This window comes from Tamandua tetradactyla, chromosome 9 (genome assembly GCF_023851605.1).
Source record: "Tamandua tetradactyla isolate mTamTet1 chromosome 9, mTamTet1.pri, whole genome shotgun sequence".
Classification (NCBI taxonomy): Eukaryota; Metazoa; Chordata; class Mammalia; order Pilosa; family Myrmecophagidae; genus Tamandua; species Tamandua tetradactyla.
The window spans coordinates 31,689,155-31,710,242 of record NC_135335.1 but is presented as its reverse complement, the minus strand read 5'-3'; the positions used below and the strand labels follow the sequence as shown (position 1 = coordinate 31,710,242).

At 40.5% G+C, this 21,088-nt stretch overlaps 1 non-coding gene and 1 pseudogene across 1 annotated transcript; both read left to right on the top strand.

Moving 5' to 3' along the window:
- Positions 1-17,623: 17,623 nt before the first annotated feature.
- LOC143646921 (RNA-binding protein 39 pseudogene) lies at positions 17,624-19,570 on the top strand (annotated as a pseudogene).
- An 871-nt stretch (positions 19,571-20,441) lies between these two features.
- Positions 20,442-20,547, top strand: LOC143647446 (U6 spliceosomal RNA). The gene has a single exon (XR_013158074.1). It is a non-coding gene; the product is annotated as a U6 spliceosomal RNA (small nuclear RNA).
- Positions 20,548-21,088: the final 541 nt, after the last annotated feature.

The window sequence follows — 21,088 nt, the reverse complement described above, 5'->3', positions numbered from 1 at the left end:
TCTTTCTGCATCTCCAAACATTTGGGTCTCATGTTAGCTTTGTAGGCTCTTTCCAAGATGGTTCCAACTTAAAGAACTTCAGTAAGCAACCCCACCTTGAATGGGTGGAGACACATCTCCATGGAAAACGACTCATCAGAAGGTCTCACCCAACAATATTTAATGAGGATTAAAGGACATGGCTTTTCTGGGGTACACAACAGTTTCAAACCAGCACAGTAATCAAACTCATATGATTGCTACAAAGAGGAGAGATAAACAATACCAGAAAAGATGAGATTATAGTTGGTGAATGACTTCTAACTTCCACACCTTAAGATCTTTGAGTCAAGCCTGCCTCTTGGGAGGCTGAAATGAAATACCAAACTGATGCTAACAATCCCTAGAATACTTAATAATAGTTAACTGCCAATTACCAGTTGAGTGGAGGGAAGCTGATCAAGCCACACTTGATATTTGTCTTAAGAAATAGAAAATGTTGAGCACTTTGACAGGCAGCTGCTTCTCACTTAATTTCATCAGATTTTATAAGCGAAGATAACTTGTAGTTCTTAGAGTGACCTCGTCTTGGAAATTTTAGCATGTTGCAGCTACCTAGTCACCACTCAGCCATGACTCCAGCAGGTGCTGATGTCTAACTGAAACATTGTGTAAAAGAGTCCACAGGGATTTCATGGGTAGGCACCAGGTATTGAACCTCAATCCCTGACATGGCAGGTGAGAACGCTGCCACTGAGCCACCGTGGCTGCCCAATCCCAAAGTGATTTGATCAGTGAATAAAACAGTATTTGCAAAGTCCCCTTCGGGGAATGGTGAGAACAGTATATTAGTTAGGGTTCTCTAGAGAAACAGAATCAACAGGGAACACTCACAAATATAAAATTTATAAAAGTGTCTCACGTGACCATGGGAATGCAGAGTCCAAAATCTGCAGGGCAGGCTGTGAAGCCAATGGTTCCAATGGAGGGTCTGGATGAACTCCACAGGAGAGGCTCACCAGTTGAAATAGGAAGAACCTGTCTCTTCTGAATCCTCCTTATAAGCCTTTCGGTGATTAGATTAAGCATCACTCATTGCAGAAGACATGCCCCTTTGGCTGATTACAAATGGAATCAACTGTGGATGTAGCTGATATGATCATGATTTAATTCTATGAAATGTCCTCATCGCAACAGACAAGCCAGCACTTGCCCAACCACCACTTGACACCATGTGGTTGCCAAGTTGACACCATGAACCTGACCATGACAACAGGGGAGAATTCAACCTCCCCAAGTTGAATTCTTGATATTCTCACAAGCAGTGGGGACAACCAAAGATATAGGCTGAGCCCCCAGTCTTGGGGGTTGTTCATATGAAACTTAACCCAACAAAGGATAGGTCAAGCCTATTTAAAATTAGGCCTAAGAGTCATCTCCAAGAGAACCTCTTTTGTTACTCCTATGTGGCCTCTCTCTCCAGCCAACACAACAAGTAAACCCACAACCCTCCCCCTGTCTACGTGGGACATAACTCCCAGGGGTGTGGACCTTCATGGCAACGTGGGACAGAAATCTTATAATGAGCTGAAACTCAGCATCAAGGGATGGAGAAAACCTTCTCGACCAAAAGGGGGAAGCGTGAAATGAGACAAAGTGTCAATGGCTGAGAGATTCCAAACAGAGTCGAGAGGTTATCCTGGAGGTTATTCTTATGCATTAAGTAGATATGACCTTGTTAGTCAAGATGTAATGGAGAGGCTGGAGGGAACTGCCTGAAAATGTAGAGCTGTGTGCCAGTAGCCATGTTTCTTGATGATGAATGTATAATGATATAGCTTTCACAATGTGACTGTGTGATTGTGAAAACCTTGTGTCTGATGCTCCTTTTTTTTTTTTTTTTTTTTTTTTAAGAGAGAGGGAGGAAAGGAAGGAAAGAAAGACAGAGAAGGAAGGAAGGATGGAAGGAAGGAAGGGAGGAAGAAAGGGAAACATTTTTCTTATTTTATTATATTTTGTTTGTTTGTTTGTTTTTTACATGGGCTGGGGCCGGGAATCGAACCGAGGTCCTCCGGCATGGCAGGCAAGCACTCTTGCCCGCTGAGCCACCGCGGCCCACCCCTGATGCTCCTTTTATCTACCTTGTCAACAGACGAGTAGAACATATGGAATAAAAATAATAAGGGGGAACAAATGTTAAAATAAATTTAGTTTGAAATGCTAGTGATCAGTGAAAGGGAGGGGTAAGAGATATGGTATGTATAAAGTTTTTTTCTGTTTTCGTTTATTTCTTTTTCTGAATTGATGCTAATGTTCTGGGAAATGATCATGATGATGAATATGCAACTATGTGATGATATTGTGAATTGCTGATTATATATGTAGAATGGAATGATCAAAATAGGAATGTTTGCGTTTGTTAGGTGTTTTTTGATCAATGAAAGGGAGGGGTAAGAGGTATGATATGTATACTTTTTTTTCTGTTTTCGTTTTATTTCTTTTTCTGTTGTCTTTTTATTTCTTTTTCTGAATTGATGCAAATGTTCTAAGAAATGATCATGATGATGAATATGCAACTATGTGATGATATTGTGAATTACTGATTATATATGTAGAATGGAATGATCATATGTTAAGAATGTTTGTGTTTCTTTCTTGTCATATATATATTTTTTTAATTTAAAAATTAATAAAAAAAATAATAAAGAGTCCACAGGCCTGTGGGGGACATTTCTCTAATCTGCTTGAGAAGTGGTAGTTTATGAATACAAATGAGAACATCTTTAAATAGTCTGGCATGATTTGCAACCCAACAACCTGATCTGAATGCCGTGGCTATAGCAACCCCAGGGGAAGAACTGGGTTGGGACCCAAATGATCCTGGGGACTAGGGACAAATTAAACAATTACAAAGACTGCATCAAAACAGGGATGCAGAAGGGAGTTTTTAAAAGGTCCAGGAGGTACAAGGGCCAAAAGAGAACCTGTCCACTTTTCTCGAGAGTATTTGACACATACAGCCAATATACTGATCTCAGTCTGGAATGCCCAGAGAATAAGAAAGGCGTCAGTATCACTTTCATTAGTCAAAGTGCCCCTGATATAAAAAAGAAGCTACAAAGGGTGGAGTGGAGACTAGATATGTCTATGTCTCAACTTGTTAAGATTGCCTTTAAAAGTCTACAGTAACCGAGATCTGGCTCAGGGGAAATAAAATCAGCAAGATATGAATTGTTAAGCTGCTGTACTGGCTACTGCCTTAGGCTACAATTTGCTGGACACAGAGAACACCGTCTCATGTGGACAAGTGGTCATGGGTACTCTGGAGCCTGCTGTGGCCAGTTGAAGAAAACAGTCTCAGATAGGACCATGGCGATGTGCCTACTACAAATGGGAGGGTCATTGGAAGCAAGTGTCCTCATTGACTGAAAGAGGGATTCTGCAAATCCATTTGCCAAATTCAACCAGGACTGATGGGGCTCAAAGACACCTCTCAATCCAACTCGTTCCATTAATAGTTCCCATGAGAAGCTCTGGGCAGCCATGATTATGGGAAAAAGCTCATTGATTTTTTGGTAGACACTGGAGCAACCTACTTCATTCTAAATAAAGGACAGTGTCCTCTTTTCCTCAAGAACGATGGCTATTGCATTATATAGATATCCCCTTTTTAGTTTATGGTGTATTGGAATGCCTAGAGGGAAGTATCTGAAACTGTAGAGCTGTGTTCCAGGAGCCATGTTTCTTGAAGTTGATTGTATAATGATGTAGCTTTTGCAATGTGATTGTGTGATTGTGAAAACCTTGTGTCTGATGCTCCTTTTATCTATGGTATGGACAGATGAGTAAAACATGTGGATTAAAAATAAATAAATAATCGGGGGAACAAATGTTTTAAAAAAATAATAGATGGATACATGGGGAAAAACATGCCTATTGCAAACTTTGGACTATGGTTAGCAGTAATATTTCACTATTCTTTCATAGTCTTACATTAACAAATGTACCACACTAATACTATGAGTCAATGGGGCAGGAGAGAGAGGGATAAGAGGTGTGGGAGGATTTGGGTTTTATTTTTTATTGTTATTTGCTTTCTAGAGTAATAAAATGTTCCAAAAATTGATCATGGGGATGTATGTAAAACTACGTGATGAATTTGAGTCAATGATTGTATACTGCAGATGGTTTGTATGGTGTGTGAGTGTATCTCAATAAAACTGTGTTTTAGAAAAAGAAATAAATAATAGGGAACAAAGGTTAAAATAAATTGAGTAGATTGAAATACTAGTGGTCAATGAGAGGGCAGGATAAGGAGTATGCTATGTATAAGTTTTTTCTTTTTTATTTCTTTTCTTAGAGTGATACAAATGTTCAAAAAATAATCTTCATAATGAATACAGAACTATGTGATGATATTGTGAGGCATTGATTGTACACCATGTATGGAATGTTTGTGTGTCAAGAATGTTTGTATGTTTGTTTAAGGTTTGGCAATTAAAAAAAGAAAGAAAGAAAGAACCATGGCTATCACTGGAGAATCAGGGGAAATGGCCCATGAACACTTTCTCCTTTTCCTTCACATGCCTGAGTGCCCTATATCATTTCAACTTTCTTGTTAGAGAAAATAAGCATTGGGGTTCCTTATAAGCAAGGCTGTGCTCTTCAAGCAGCTCTTCTACAACTAGATGGAGACATATGTCTAAGAATTCCTGGTGGGATCCCGAAGAAGGTGAGGTCAGCAGCTCAGGTAAGAGAGAAGTGTTAGCTAGAGTGACTGTACCAACTGCCGGGAAGCAACATTGGGGGCTTTTAGAAATGGCTGGATTTTGCCATATCTGGATCCAAAATTTTGGACTTATAGCCAAACATTTATAAGAGGCACTTAAAAGAAAGGATAATGGGCCATGGTGCTAGTCAGCGTTCTCTAGATAAACCGATCTGACATGAGAGATCTATAAATATGAGATTTGTAAAAGTGTCTCATGCAACCATGGGAATGGAAGAGTCCAAAATCTGTAGGGCAGGCTGTGAAGCTGGCAGCTCCAATGAAGGGTCCGACCAACTCCACAGAAGAGACTCACTGGCTGAAGAAGCAGTGAAACAGTCTCTCTTCTCCCTTAAATGCCTTCAACTAATTGGATTATCTCATTGTGGGTGCCATGCCTTAATTGATCACAGATGTAATGAGCCACAGAGGCAGTCAATTGACTGATAATTTAATACACCAGCCTTCTGGTTTATCAACTAGTCATGAAATATCCTTGCAGCAACAGTCAGGCTGGTGCTAGCCTGACCAGACAACTGGGCCTCATCACTTGGCCCAGTTGACGCCAGGACCTAAACATTACAGAAACTAGCTTGGATTGCTGAATGCCAGCAGGCATTTCATGCTATTAAAAACTTTTAACGGCACCAACACTTGACCTACCAGACATAAGGAATTTCTTCAATCCGTTTGTACATGAATGGCAAGGGTTGAGCCTTGGGGTATTGATATAAAATCTGGGCACCACACAAAAATCTATTGCTTACTTTTCCATACAACTGGATATAGAGAACCAAGAATGACCAGTATGCGAATGAGCAATGGCTGCCACTTGGTGATCTGCTGCAGAAAGCTGAAAAGTTTACTCTGGGACAACCTATCATAATGCCTACCCCTCATTGTGTGATACCCCTTCTTGGACAAAAAGGGGGACATTAGCTTGCTACTGGGAGGCTAGACAAATACTAAGTCATATTACCGGAAAACACAAAATTTAAAGTTGAAGGCAGGTTCTTCTTTAAACCCAGTCACTCTACTTCCCAGTACACAGGGAAAAATCCATCCACGATCAATTGAAGTCTATTCTAGCTGATTGGATATCACTGACCAACTCCTGGAGGATCCAGATTTATATATTCTCTGGTGGAAGTAGCTTCATGGACTGGTGTGCTGGTTTGAAAGGATGTATGTACACTAGAAAACCATGTTTTAACCAAAATCCCATTTCCTAATGGCAGAATAATCCCTATTAAATACTGTATGTTTGAATCTGTAATTAGATCATCTCCCTGGAGATGTGACTCAATCAAGAGTGGCTGTTAAACTGAATTAGATGTGTCTCCACCCATTTGGGTGGGTCTTGATTGGTTTACCAGAATCCTATAAAAGAGGAAACATTTTGGAGAATGCGAGAGATTTTTGAGAGAGCAGAGAATGACATAGCCATGAGAAGCAGAGAAGTCTACCAGCCAGCGACCTTTGGAGATGAAGAAGGAAAACGCCTCCTGGGGAGTTTCATGAAACAGGAAGCCAGGAGAGAAAGCCAGCAGATGATTCTGTGTTCGCCACATGCCTTTCCAGATGAGCGAAAAACCCTGACTGTGTTCACCGCATGCCTTCTCACTTGAGAGAGAAACCCTGAACTTCATCGGTCTTCTTGAACCAATGTATCTTTCCCTGGATGCCTTAGATTGGACATTTGTGTAGACTTGTTTTAATTGGGACATTTTCTCAACCTTAGAACTGTAAACTAGCAACTTATTAAATTCCCCATTTTAAAAGCCATTTCATTTTCTGGTATATTGCATTCCAGCAGCTAACAAACTAGAACAGGGATCATCATGCATTTCCATCAGGGAACCTATTATGGGAGGGACACCATGTAGCAATGACTACGAATGTTCACTATTGGCCCAAACATACAGAAAACTATTCAAAAAGTGGCCTAAAATTGCTTAGTCTGTGGCAAAAAATAACCCAAAGACAGGATACCTTCTTTCTGTGATGGGGATGCAAATAAGAGGAACAGAACCAGGAGAAGACTAGCAAATAGGATTTACCATCATGCCAAAGTTCCAGAAAAAATGATAATCACCTACTAGTATTTGTATACACCTTCTCTTGATGGATAGAAGCTTTTCCTTGCAGGACAGAGAAGGCCTCAGAATGACAAAAGTCCTACTAAAAGAAGCTGTTCCCCAGTTTGGACTTCGATACTCTATACAGAGTGACTATGGGGGAATCATCGCTAAGGTGACCCAAGAAGTAGCTGGAGCCTTTAGAGTTTTTTGGAAGTTGAATGCTTCATGCAGGCCACAGCCCATAGGACAAACAAAATAAATCATACCTTTAAGAAGACTGTAGCAAAAATCTGCCAGGAAACTAACTCAACATGGGACAAAGCATTGCCAATTGCACTGCTTAGGGTAAGAGTAGCACCAGAAGCAAGCTCCAATTGAGCTGTTATGAAATGTTATATGGGAGACCTTTTCTTAGGAATAAGTTTTATTGTAATCTGGAAAATAGTCATATTGTAAAGGAACTAGATACTGTAAACTGTGTGCAATCTTTGAGTGCTACCTTGTCAATATGCTTCCAGCCACCTTCTTTTCCACAGATATGCTCATTCACTGTGTAAGTTCAGGAGGCTGGGTGCTCCTTAAAATCTGGAAAAATCAGCACCCTGAGGATCAACTAAGACCCCAGTAGAATGGACCCTACAAAGTCTTGCTTGTTACCCATTCTTCTGTTAAGCTGCAGGGTATAAACCAGGGGCTCATCATTCCTGGGTGAAACTAGTGCCTGTTCACCAGAAAGACTACTCCAGGCTGACTACAGGGAACTAGATGGACAATCAGGGATATAACAGTCTTCATGAACAGTGTGTGTGGGGAGAACACAACAGTCTTCATGGATGGGGGTGGGGTACACACAGTCTTCATGGATGGGAGGAAATTGCAGGATCTAATCGCCTGAACATTGGATAGGTATGGGAACCTACGGAAAGTTTTTCGTCTGTTGAGTATTCTTATGAGCCTGTGACTATCCTTAAAATGCTCTTCAAGAAAAGGAAACCACAAGAAAAGTAATGATTGAACTTTGGTTCCTTAGTCTGTGTTTACTTTATAACTCAATGCTCCTTTGTAAACTGCCTAATGGATTTAACCATTTTCTACGTAGTCAATATGGATAGAAAATGGCATGTATTCTTAAATATTGGTACTTGTATTGAAAGATGCTCCCACGTATCCTGACTGATACAGCAGTTTGCCAAGACCATACAAAAGGAACCAAAGTTATTAGAAAGATTACTTTTACTCATATTTTTTGGAGGCCCAAGAAGGACTAAGACTGGGGGCTAGTATATGGAGACCCAAACAAATAGGGAGAATGGAAAAATTCTATTTCATTCCTCAAACCCCAATCTACACCCCTAGCCAGCTTGAAATAGTCATAGTGGTTGTCGTTCTAAATCCCTGAAGACTGAGGAATCCTCAAAACACAAGGCGGGGGGTGGGGGGGAGGATTGAAATATACCCAAAGCTACTCTTTAACTCATTAATAACAGCTTCTTCTCCTTTTGAGCTTGTTTTGCATGTACCACTCCAAACTCATTAGTAACAGCTTTGCAGGCTGATGTAAACTAAGCATGTGCAGAAACCCAGATTGGCGTCCTTAGATGACCTCCAAGACCCCAGGCAAATCCAATATGTGAGGGCCTTCAACAAGAAAATTCTGGTGGAAAGCCTGCCTTTACCATATATGGGCAAATTTATGCCTAGCTAATCAAACCAACATCAATGCCCACCTCCTGTCCTAGGAAATCTCCCTTAGATCACAATTGAGGAGACAGATTTGAGTCTTGTCTCCTATCTCTTTCCTGTTCAACATAGCAGTAAAGTTCTTTCTCTTCTGAAAATCTCAATGCCATAGAATTGGCTCTTGTATGCACTGGGCGTGAGCCCTTGCTCAATAACAGTTCTAATGAATTACTGAATCGACAAGGGTTGTGGAAACCCCTGAATTTGTAGCCAGTTGGTTATAAATGCAGGTAGTTTGTGCTCCCGAGCTTGAGATGGTATCTGAAGGACTATCTTGTAGAGGATGGCCCTGACCCTGTGGGGCCTGGCTTAACTCTGGGTAGTTAGTGTCAGAATTAAACTGATTGACTTAGTAGCCTTTGCAGTTTCTGCTACCAATACAGCTGGTGTCAGAAGCTATTGTAGAAGTCATATAAGGTTGGTACTTTTTTGGCTTTTATAAAGGGAATTTAATAAGTTACAAGTTTACAGTTCTAAGAAAGTGAAAGTGTCCAAATGAAGGCACCAACAAGAGGTTACCTTCACTCAAGAAAGGCTGATGGGTCTAGAACACCTCTATCAGCTGGTGAGTCACATGGCTGGCATCTGCTGGCCCCTTGCTCTTGGGCTCCATTGCTTTCAATTTCTGCTCCTGTGGGGGTTCCTCACTTTGCTTCTCCAGAGATGTCCTTCATCTCTTGGTTTCCCTTGGCTTTCTCCAGGTTCTAGTTTGCTTAACATCTCATGGCGACGTCTGCTGGGCTCTGAGCATCTCCAAACATCTGTCTTTGTTCTCCAAGTGTCAACATCTGTGTCAGCTCTGCTCTCAAGTTTCTTTTGGCTCTCCCTCTCTAGGCTCTGAGTCTATCCAAAATCTTTCCTCTTTTAAAGGATTCCAGTAAATGAATCAAGACCCACCAGGAAGGGGTGGAGTCACATCTCCATCTAATCAAAAGTTCACACCCACAACTGGGCATGCCACATCTCCGTGGATGTACTCTAATAAAAAGTTTCCATCTACAATATTAAATCAGGATTAAAACATGGCTTTTTTAGTGTGAATAATACTTTCAAACCAGCACACTCTTCAAACACTATTCCTCACATAGACGCAACAACTTGTTACCCACAACCACCCAAATTCCTGAATAAACGATTTCCCATTGAATACATTTTCCATCATGAATTCTAGTTCTCCTTCAAGGATTTTCCTCCTGCTTCATAAAGACTTCTCCCTCTTATTTCATGCTTTTGTGACTTTTCCCTCTCATTTCATGTTTTGTGGTTATTCCTAAATATTCTTTAGTGTACCAAGGCTTTGTATTTCATTAATGATAGTGCATAGTAATCACAGACTTAGTGATTCATTCCTATGGAGTGCATACATTTTATTTAAAGGATAAATTACAAATTAAGGCACTCCCAAATTGAGTACAGATATAGAATTCCTTACATGTAATTTCTCTAGCTTGCTTATGATTAGGGTGGTGAATGAGGACTTTCCACTTGCAATAGATTCATAGTGTGAGTTCTCTCATATGGTATATCATCACACCAATTACTAAGGGCTTTGCTACATAGGTAACATTCACATGGATTCAGTCATAGAGGTTTTTTTTTTTTCTTTTTCAGTTTAGAAAAAGTCCTTTTCTTAGAAAGGCCCATTCCTTACAGCAGGACAGGGAAGGTCAAAACAAGAGTACTTATATCTTGAAACACAGTGTTTTGTAGACTAAAAGCCAGATGTCTGAAATCCCAATACTACTCCTATTTTGAATAACACTGAGAAAATATTTTTTCTCCACAATTTTCCATTTGTAAAATGCCACTTATAACAATCCCTGATGCATAGTAGGGGCTCAATAAATTCTTTTTTTTTTTTAAATCAGGAAAAAAATGTTTATTTTGCTTTTAAAACAAAATGGACCATATTACCACGTATTTTTTACTAATATATATTTTGGTTAAAACTGCTTTAAATTTCCTAGCACATTTAAAATATACAGAAATTGCTGTGGTAATTTTTTAAATATTCATCATCATGATAATTTCTTAGAACATTTGCATCAATTCAGAAAAAAGAAATAAAAAGAAAACAAAAAAATTCATACATACCGACCCCTTACCCCTCCCTTTCATTGATCACTAGCATTTCAATCTACCAAATTTATTTTAACATTTGTTCCCCCTATTATTTATTTATTTTTAATCCATATGTTTCACTTATATGTCAATAAGGTAGGTAAAAGGAGCATCAGACACAATGTTTTCACAATCACACAGTCACATTGTAAAAGCTGTATCATTATACAATCATCTTCAAGAAAAATAACTTCTGGAACACAGCTCTACATATTCAGGCAGTTCCCTCCAGCCTCGCTATTACACCTTAACTAAAAACATGATAACTATTTAATATGTATGAATAACCTCCAGGATAACCTCTCAATTCTGTTTGGAATTTCTCAGCCATTGACACTTTATTTTGTCTCATTTCTCTCTTCCCCCTTCTGGTCGAGAAGATTTTCTCAATCCCCTGATGCTGAGTCCCAACTCATTCTAGGATTTCTGTCCCATGTTGCCAGGAAGGTCCACAGCCCTGGGAGTCATGTCCCACATAGGGAGGGGGAGGGCACTGAGTTTGCTTGTTGTGTTGGCTGAGAGAGGGAGAGGCCACATCTGAGCAACAAATGGGGTTCTTGGGGGTGACTCTAAAGCTTAATTTTAAGTAGACCTAGCCTATCCTTCATGGGGGTTTAAGTTTCATATAAGCAAACCCCAAGATTGGGGCCTCAGCCTGTTGCTTTGGTTGTCCCCACTACTTGTGAGAATATCAAGAATTCTCCACTTGGGGAAGCTGAATCTTCCTCCTTTCTCACCATTACCCCAAGGGGACTTTGCAAATACTTTTTTATTCCCTATTTAAATCACTCTGGGATTTATCAGGGCATCACTCTGGACAAACCTACAAAATCTCATGCCCTACTCAAGGTTTCAAGTCATAGAGGTTTTTGAATACCTGTACAGTAGGTCAGGAATTCAGACAGCGTACAGTGTATGTGAATTATCTCTACATCATGATGTCTGGTTCCTCAAAACTGACCCCTCCGAGGCTGGAGTCTAGAATTATCTCAAGGCTTGTTGGAGCATCTGCTTCCAAAGTGGCTCAAACTCATGGCAGGTAAACTAGTGCTGCCAAATTGCTTTCTCTCCAGAAGGACCTCTCTGGAGGGTTGTTTGTGTGTCCTCATAACATAATAGCTTGTGTCCCCCGCCCTGAGCAAACAATCCAAAGGACCAAGGCAGAAGCTCTAACATCCGATGGGACCAAGCTACAGAAGTTACAAGCACACAGGTCAGTCTTTATTTAGCATGAGACAAGACTATAGATGGAAGTGGATTCCAAGAGGTGAGGACAAACCCACTTGGGAGGCAGGGGACAACATGTATTCTGCTGGCTCCTCACCAAAAAGTGTTAGCCAGGGACGGGGGGACCCAAGAAGCAAGGGGTGTGTGCACTTTGGTGGCAGGAGGTGAGAAGCAAGGAAGAACTTGACCCTGCATCAAATCTCCCTTAGTTTGGCTCTGAGCTATGGGGAGGCCCCAGAGGACCCTGTGGATATCTTGCATCTCCTGCATTGGAAAGAAGGCCCCACTGAGGAAGTTATGACCAGTGAGCCTAGCCAGGGAGCAGCAATGACCCCAAACCATCTATTTAAAAGACCATCCTCTCCCTGCTGCACTCTCATGTCACCGTCATAAGTCAGATAACTGTATATTTATGGGTCTTTTGGCTAAGTCCCATTCCGTTGATCTGTTTGCTCATCCTTATGCCAATACTACATGGTCGTAACTACTATACTCACATAACAGTTCTTAATGTCTGGTAGTATAAACCCAACTATTTTCTTCCTTTATCAGACTGCCTTGGTTATTGTTGGCCCTCTGCTTACCCATATAGATTTTAGAATCTGCCAGTTTCCATGAAATTCTATTCTTTAAAATGTCATGAAGAAATCTGCTACTCAGAGCAGTATTTAATATTTGTACAATGTGGCACTGAGATTCCTCAACAAACTAACACTAAATTTTCAAAAAAATTAGATTTTTTCCTTGGGGGTTTGTGATCCCCCAATTCAGTTATCTGTATACCGCCATCATTATTTTTCACAGAACTAGGATGATGACACTGATAAAAACATAGATCTCATTCACATTTCCTCAGTTTACTTGTATGTCTTTGTGTACATGTGCATGTTAAGATTTTATTACCCATGTGGGTTTGTGTCCCTCTCACCAGACTCTGTGCATGTTTTGCATACATGTGTTTAACATGAAAGTGTTTTATTACCAGGAATTCATAAATTTGTGGACAACACATCCCAGCGAGGATTCCATGTCATTGGGGAAGAAAGACAGGACCATGCACATGACCTGAAGGCAGAGAGAATACCTTCAGGCCAGCCAGCCACTGGCTTCATAATTGGGGGGTTGATGAGGGAGGGCAGGGAGAAGGAATAAGGGAGGATTGTGCATCCCACCCTTGGGCTTTGGAGAAAGGTTGCATTATTGCTTGCAGATGAAGTTGTCAGTGTTGAAGTTGTAGAGTTGCCTTGAGTTCTCTGGGAGTCCACTTGCAGAGCATGGAAAACATATCTACAGGGGGCTTCCGGGTCAAGATGGCAGCTTAACAACGTGCGCATTTTAGTTCGTCCTCCAGAACAACTACTAAATAACCAGAAACTGTACAGAACAGCTCCTGGGGCCACGTCAGTGACCAGACACACAGCGTACCCCAGTCTGAACCAGCTGGACTGGCTGCGAGCACGCCCCAGAACCGTGAATTCCCAAAGCTGCGGCGGCCAGCACCCCTTCCCCACAGGCCACTTCCCAGAGGGGAAAGGAAAGGACTTTACCAGCAGCAGGGACTGGGCACAATCAAACGCCAATTGTGGAACTAATCAACAAATTCTGACTACTGAAAATAGGCCCCCAGCTTAGGTGAACCTGATCAAAGTGGAGGTTGCTCATTTTTGCCCTGGCGCCAAGGGGGCAGGACTGAGAGAAAAGGGGGGGGGGGAGAAGGAAACAGAGGGTTTTGTGGCTGTATATCTACAAAGGCTTGACTGCCTCTGGATACAGTGGCAGGACTTTTCAGGCTGCAGCTGCCCCAGGCATAGGCAGAAGTGAGCTCTTTGGGGGGCTTATCTGGAGCCTGTGCCTTCCCCAGGGGAGGGGTGAAGCCCCACCCAGGTGGAATCCCTCCATCAAAGAATTCAGACACCAGGGCTTGGTAATTTGAAGCCATTAAAACCAGCCTACAACCTGTCCTCTGTCTCCACCACGCACCCAGCAGGGAGAGTCTGCCAAAATTAAAGGTACTGCATCATCTTATGCTGGTAGGACCTGCAGTCAGACAAGATAAGAAAAACAGAGTCCAGAGACTTCACAGGAAAGTCTTTCAACCTGCTGGGTCTCACCCTCAGAGAAAACCAACACTGGTGACCCTTTCCTCCTGATAGAAGGCCAGTTTGGTCTGTGAAAATCTGGCTGGGGTCTATAATATCTAAGTAGACCTTCCTAAGTATGTGTGGGTGGGAAGGCACCACACAAGCAGGGCAAGAAACAAGAAAACAAGAACTGGAAAATTCTCCTCTGTTAAACAAAACTTAAGCTAAAGGTCCAGATAAAGCTGAATGGAATGTCAAAGAACAGATAGACAACAAATTCATCCAGCAAGAAAACCCTAGATAAAAGAAGTGAAAGCAATCTCCAGAATAAACTAATTAAGGTAATTAAATGCCTAGATGCCAGCAAAAAATAACAACTCACACTTGGAAAATTGAAGATATGGCCCAGTCAAAGGAACAAACCAACAATTCAAATGACATACAGGGCCTGAAACAATTCAGAATGTATGAACAGACATGGAAAACCTCATCAAAAACCAAATCAATGAACTGAGGGAGGATATAAAGAAGGCAAGGAATGAACAAAAAGAAGAAACTGAAAGTCTGAAAAAACAAATCACAGAGCTTATGGGAATGAAAGACACAGTAGAAGAGATGAAAAAAACAATGGAAACCTACAATGGTAGATTTTGAGAGACAGAACATAGGATTTCTAAACTGGAGGACGGAACATCTGAAATCCGACAAGAAACAGAAACTGTAGGAAAAAAAAATGGAAAAATTTGAGCAGGGACTCAGGGAATTGAAAGACAATACGAAGTGAACGAATATACGTGTTGTGGATGTCCCAGAAGGAGAAGAGAAGGGAAAAGGAGGAGAAAAACTAATGGAGGAAATTATCACTGAAAATTTCCCAACTCTTATGAAAGACTTAAAGTTACAGATCCAAGAAGTGCAGCATACCCCAAAGAGAATAGATCCAAATAGGCATACTCCAAGACATTTAATAATCAGAACGTCAGAGGTCGAAGAGAAAGAGAGGATCTTGAAAGCAGCAAGAGAAAAGCAATCCATCACATACAAGGGAAGCCCAATAAGACTATGCGCAGATCTCTCGGCAGAAACCATGGAGGCAAGAAGACAGTGGGATAATATATTTAAATTATTAAAATAGAAAAACTGCCAACCAAGAATTCTATATCCAGCAAAACTGTCCTTCAAAAATGAGGGAGAAATTAAAACATTTTCAGACAAAAAATCACTGAGAGAATTTGTGACCAAGAGACCAGCTCTGCTAGAAATACTAAAGGGAACACTAGAGACAGATACGAAGGCAGAAGAGAGAGGTGTGGAGAAGAGTGTAGAAAGGAAGACTATGAATAAAGGTAAAAAGAAGGAAAATTAGATATGACATACAAAATCCAGAAGGCAAAATAGTAGAAGAAAGTACTACCCATGCAGTAATAACACTGAATGTGAATAGATTAAACTCTCCAATCAAAAGACATAGTCTGGCAGAATGGATTAAAAAACAGGACCCATCTATATGCTGTCTCTACTCAAAGGACATGAGGCCAAGGACACAAATGGACATTTACACACCAATGTTTATAGCAGCATTATTAACAATTACCAAGAGATGGAAACAGCCAAAATGTCCATCAACAGACAGTTGGCTAAACAAACTGTGACATTTACATAAGGTGGAACATTATGCAGCTGTAAGATAGAATAAAGTTATGAAGTATGTAACAACATGAATGGGCCTTAAGGACATTATGCTGAGTGTGATTAGCCAGAAACAAAAGGACAAACACTGTATGGTCTCACTGATATGAACTGACATTAGTGAATAAACTTGGAATATTTCCTTGGTAACAGAGACCATCAGGAGATAGAAATAGGGTAATTGGAGCTGAAGGGATACAGATTGTGCAACAGGACTGAATATAAAAACTCAGAAATGGACAGCACAATATTACCTAACTGTAATATAATTACGTTAAAACACTGAATGAAACTGCATATGAGAATGATAGAGGGAGGAGGGCTGGGGCATAAATGAAATCACAAAGAAAGATAGATGATAAAGATTGAGATGGTGTAATCTAGGAATACCTAGAGTGTATAATGATAATGACTAAATGTACAAACTTAAAAAACGTTTTTGCATGAGGAAGAACAAAAGAATGTCATTACTGCAGTGTGCTGAAAATAGATGGTAATTAATATTTTAAAACTTCAACTAATGTGTGAGACTAAAGCAAAAAATGTTTATTTGGTACAAATCTATACTTTGACTAGTGCATCTCCTAATATAACTTATGTAGATAGTTGATTGAACACCTTAAGTACATGGAACTTTGTATAGGACATGAGATTTTGTTGGTTTGTCCAGGTGATGCCCTGATGAATCCCAGAGTGATTTGATCAGTGAGTGGAAAAGTATTTGCGAAGTTCCCTTCAGGGAATGGTGAGAACAGGGGAAAACTCAACTTCCCCAAGTTGAATTCTTGATATTCTCACAAGCAGTGTGGACAACCAAAGCTATAGGCTGAGCCCCCAGTCTTGGGGGTTGTTCGTATGAAACTTGACCCCACGGGGGATAGGTCTAGCCTACTTAAAATTAAGCCTAAGAGTCACCCCCAAGAGAACCTCTTTTGTTGCTCAGATGTGGCCTCTCTCTCCAGCCAACACAGCAAGCAGACTCACCACACTCCTCCTGTCTACGTGGGACATGACTACCAGGGGTGTGGATCTTCCTGGCAGCGTGGGACAGAAATCCCAGAATGAGCTGAGATTCAGCATCAAGGGATTGAGTAAAACTCTAGAATGAGCTGAGACCCAGCATCAAGGGATTGAGAAAACCTTCTCGACCAAAAGGGGGAAGAGTGGAATGAGACAAAGTGTCAATGGCTGAGAGATTCCAAACAGAGTCGAGAGGTTATCCTGGAGGTTATTCTTATGCATTAAGTAGATATCACGTTGTTATCCAAGATGTAATGGAGAGGCTGGAGGGAACTGCCTGAAAATGTAGAGCTGTGTTCCAGTAGCCATGTTTCTTGAAGATGATTGTATAATGATATAGCTTTCACAATGTGACTTGTGTGATTGTGAAAACCTTGTGTCTGATGCTCTTTTTATCTACCTTGTCAACAGATGAGAGGAACATATGGAACAAAAATAAATAATAGGGGGAACAAATGTTAAAATAGATTTAGTTTGATGTGTGTTGGTGAATGTGAGTACGGGGAAACAGCGGCCGCCATTTCAGGGAGCTTGCCGAAGCTTAGGCAGGGGTGGATCCTGAGCTGCCGAAGCCGCTGTCCTGCTCTCCTGCGCGGGCTTCTCTAATCCCATTGTTTTTTTTAGATCCGCTTGGGCCTAGCCGCCCTCGGAGCCCGAAATTCGGGCTGGGCGGTACCGCGGCCCGGGTTTAGCGGCTTAACAGTAGTAGCGGCGGCGGCGGCAGCAGCAGCAGCAACAACAGCCTTTTTCCAAATACGAGACCACAGGCGATCGAAAGCCCACACAGGCGTTAGAGGAAATGGCAGAGGATATTGATATTGAAGCAATGCTTGAGGCTCCTTACAAGAAGACTTGCCTAACGATGTCTCACCTCTACTCCCATGAATTCACCTTTGATTCCAGTGTGAACTGTCAATCATAAGGATGAGAACAAGTTGAGCAGTGCCAACGGCCATGAAGAACGTAGCAAAAAGAGGGAAAAAAGCAAGAGCAGAAGTCGTAGTCATGAACGAAAGAGAAGCAAAAGTAAGGAACGGAAAGGAAGTAGAGATAGAGAAAGAAAGAAGAGCAAAAGCCGTGAAAGGAAGCGAAGTAGAAGCAAAGAAAGGAGACGGAGCCGCTCAAGAAGTAGAGATTGCAGATTCAGAGGCCGCTACAGAAGTCCTTACTCCGGACCAAAATTTAACAGTGCCATCCGAGGAAAGATTGGGTTGCCTCATAACATCAAATTAAGCAGATGACGCTCCCGAAGCAAAAGTCCGTTCAGAAAAGACAAGAGCCCAGTGAGGGAGCCTATTGATAATCTAACTCCTGAGGAAAGAGATGCAAGGACAGTTTTCTGCATGCAGCTGGCAGCAAGAATTCGACCAAGGGATTTAGAGGAGTTTTTCTCCACAGTAGGAAAGGTTCGAGATGTGAGGATGATTTCTGATAGAAATTCACGGCGTTCCAAAGGAATTGCTTATGTGGAATTTGTTGATGTTAGTTCAGTGCCTCTAGCAATAGGATTAACTGGCCAACGCGTTTTAGGAGTGCCAATTATAGTACAGGCATCCCAGGCGGAAAAAAACAGAGCTGCAGCAATGGCAAACAATCTACAGAAAGGAAGTGCTGGATCTATGAGGCTTTATGTTGGTTCATTGCACTTTAACATAACTGAAGATATGCTTCGAGGGATCTTTGAGCCTTTTGGCAGGATTGAAAGTATCCAGCTCATGATGGATAGTGAAACAGGTCGATCCAAAGGATATGGATTTATTACGTTTTCTGATTCAGAACGTGCCAAAAAGGCTTTGGAACAACTTAATGGATTTGAACTTGCAGGAAGGCCAATGAAAGTTGGTCATGTCACTGAACGTACTGATGCTTCCAGTGCTAGTTCATTTTTGGACAGTGATGAGCTGGAAAGGACTGGAATTGACTTGGGAACAACTGGTCGTCTCCAGTTAATGGCAAGACTTGCAGAGGGTACAGGTTTGCAGATTCCACCAGCAGCACAGCAAGCTTTGCAAATGAGTGGCTCTTTGGCATTTGGTGCTGTGGCAGATTTACAAACAAGACTTTCCCAACAGACTGAAGCTTCAGCTTTAGCTGCAGCTGCCTCTGTTCAACCTCTTGCAACACAGTGTTTCCAGCTGTCCAACATGTTTAACCCTCAAACAGAAGAAGAAGTTGGATGGGATACAGAAATTAAGGATGATGTGATTGAAGAATGTAACAAACATGGAGGAGTTATTCATATTTATGTTGACAAAAATTCAGCTCAGGGCAATGTGTATGTGAAATGCCCATCAATTGCTGCAGCCATTGCTGCTGTGAATGCATTGCATGGCAGGTGGTTTGCTGGTAAAATGATAACAGCAGCATATGTACCTCTTCCAACTTATCACAACCTCTTTCCTGATTCTATGACGGCAACACAACTACTGGTTCCAAGTAGACGATGAAGGAAGATATAGTCCCTTATGTACATAGCTTTTTTTCTTTCTTGAGAATTCATCTTGAGTTATCTTTTATTTAGATAAAAATAAAGAGGCAAGGGTCTACTGTCATTTGTATACAATTCCTGTTACCTTGAGAAAATAAAAATGTTAACAGGAATGCAGTGTGCTCATTCTCCCTTACTAGCAAATCCTACTGTATACAAAGCTGTTTTCTTGTTCTGCCTTTTAAATGTACATTTAGAAAATTACATTAAGGATCTATAGAACCTAGCTCTAGGGGAACAAATGTGCTTTATTGTAAAAAGGCAGACAGGATGTAATGTTTTTAATATTTCAGAAGCCTAACTTTTTACACAGCAGTTAACGTTTCACATTGCACTAATGTTGGTATTTGGTTTATGGTTTAGCTGGAAAGTTTTCTGGAATACATATTTAGTATGAGGGAATACACGAGAACTTTAGGTCTGTTTGATTAGCATCTCATTCTGCATTATCAATTGGCAAGAAGGGGAGACTTCAAAATTTTGTTGATGGTAACTTTTCAGTTAATGTATCTGTAAAAGTTTCTTTGTAAATACTGTGTGTTCTGGTGTGTCTTAAGATTACAAGCAAAATGATCCCTGCATTTCCTCAAATGTTCAGTGACAGTCTGGTAAGCAGTGCAATCTGAGCAGGAGATAGGAAATGCTGAAATAGGTTTTGTCTGGTTGCATATAATCTTTGCTCTTTTTAAGCTCTGTGAGCTCTGAAATATATTTTTGGGTTACTTCAGTGTGTTTGACAAGACAGCTTGATATTTCTATCAAACAAATGACTTTCATATTGCAACAATCTTTGTAAGAAACACTCAAATAAAATTCTCTTTAAAAGGCCAAAAAAAAAATAGATTTAGTTTGAAATGCTAGTGATCAATGAAAGGGATCAGTAAGGGGTATGGCATGTAAAATTTTTTTTTTCTGTTTGTTATATTTTTCTGTTGTCTTTTTATTTCTTTTTCTGAATTGATGCTAATGTTCTGGGAAATGATCATGATGATGAATATGCAACTATGTGATGATATTCTGAATTGCTGAGTGTATGTGTTGGGAATGTTTGTGTTTCTTGTAATTTTTTTTAATTAATAAAAAATTAAAAAAAAAAAAAGAAAACATATCTCCAAAGTCATTGAAGTTGAGATTGCCCTCTCCATCCTTGGAAAAAGTCTCCACAATCTTTTCTTTGAAGGGATACTCCTGAAGGATTTTTATTTTTTTAATGTCGAACTAAAATTTTAACTTAAAACTAGTTTTCCATGCTTGGTTTTGCAGCACATATACTAAAAATGGAATGATACAGAGAAAATTAGCATGGCCTCTCACAAGGATGACACACAAATTCGTGAAGCGTTCCATATTTTTATTAAAAAACTGGACCCATCTATATGCCGTCTAAAGGAGATGCATCTTAGACCCCAGGATAAACATAGGTTGAAAGTGAAAGATTGGGGAAAGATATTTCATGCAAACAAAAGCCAGAAAAGAGTAGGAATAGCTATACTAATATCCAACAAATTAGACTTCAAATGTAAAACAATTAAAAGAGACAAGGAAGGCCACTATATATTAATAAAACAAACAATTCAACAAGAAGATATAACAATCATAAATATGTAGCATTGAGCCAGAGTGGGCCACAATATATGAGGCAAACACTGAAAAGAGAAATAGACACATCTACCATAATAGTTGGAGACTTCAATTCCCCACTCTCATCAATGGACAGAACATCTAAACAGAGGATCAATAAAGAAACAGAGAATTTGAATAATACAATAAATGAGCTAGACTTAACAGACATTAATAGAACATTACACCCCACAAAGCAAGATATACCTTTTTCTCAAGTGCTCATGGATCATTCTTGAGGATAGACAACATGTTGGGTCACAAAGGAAGTCTC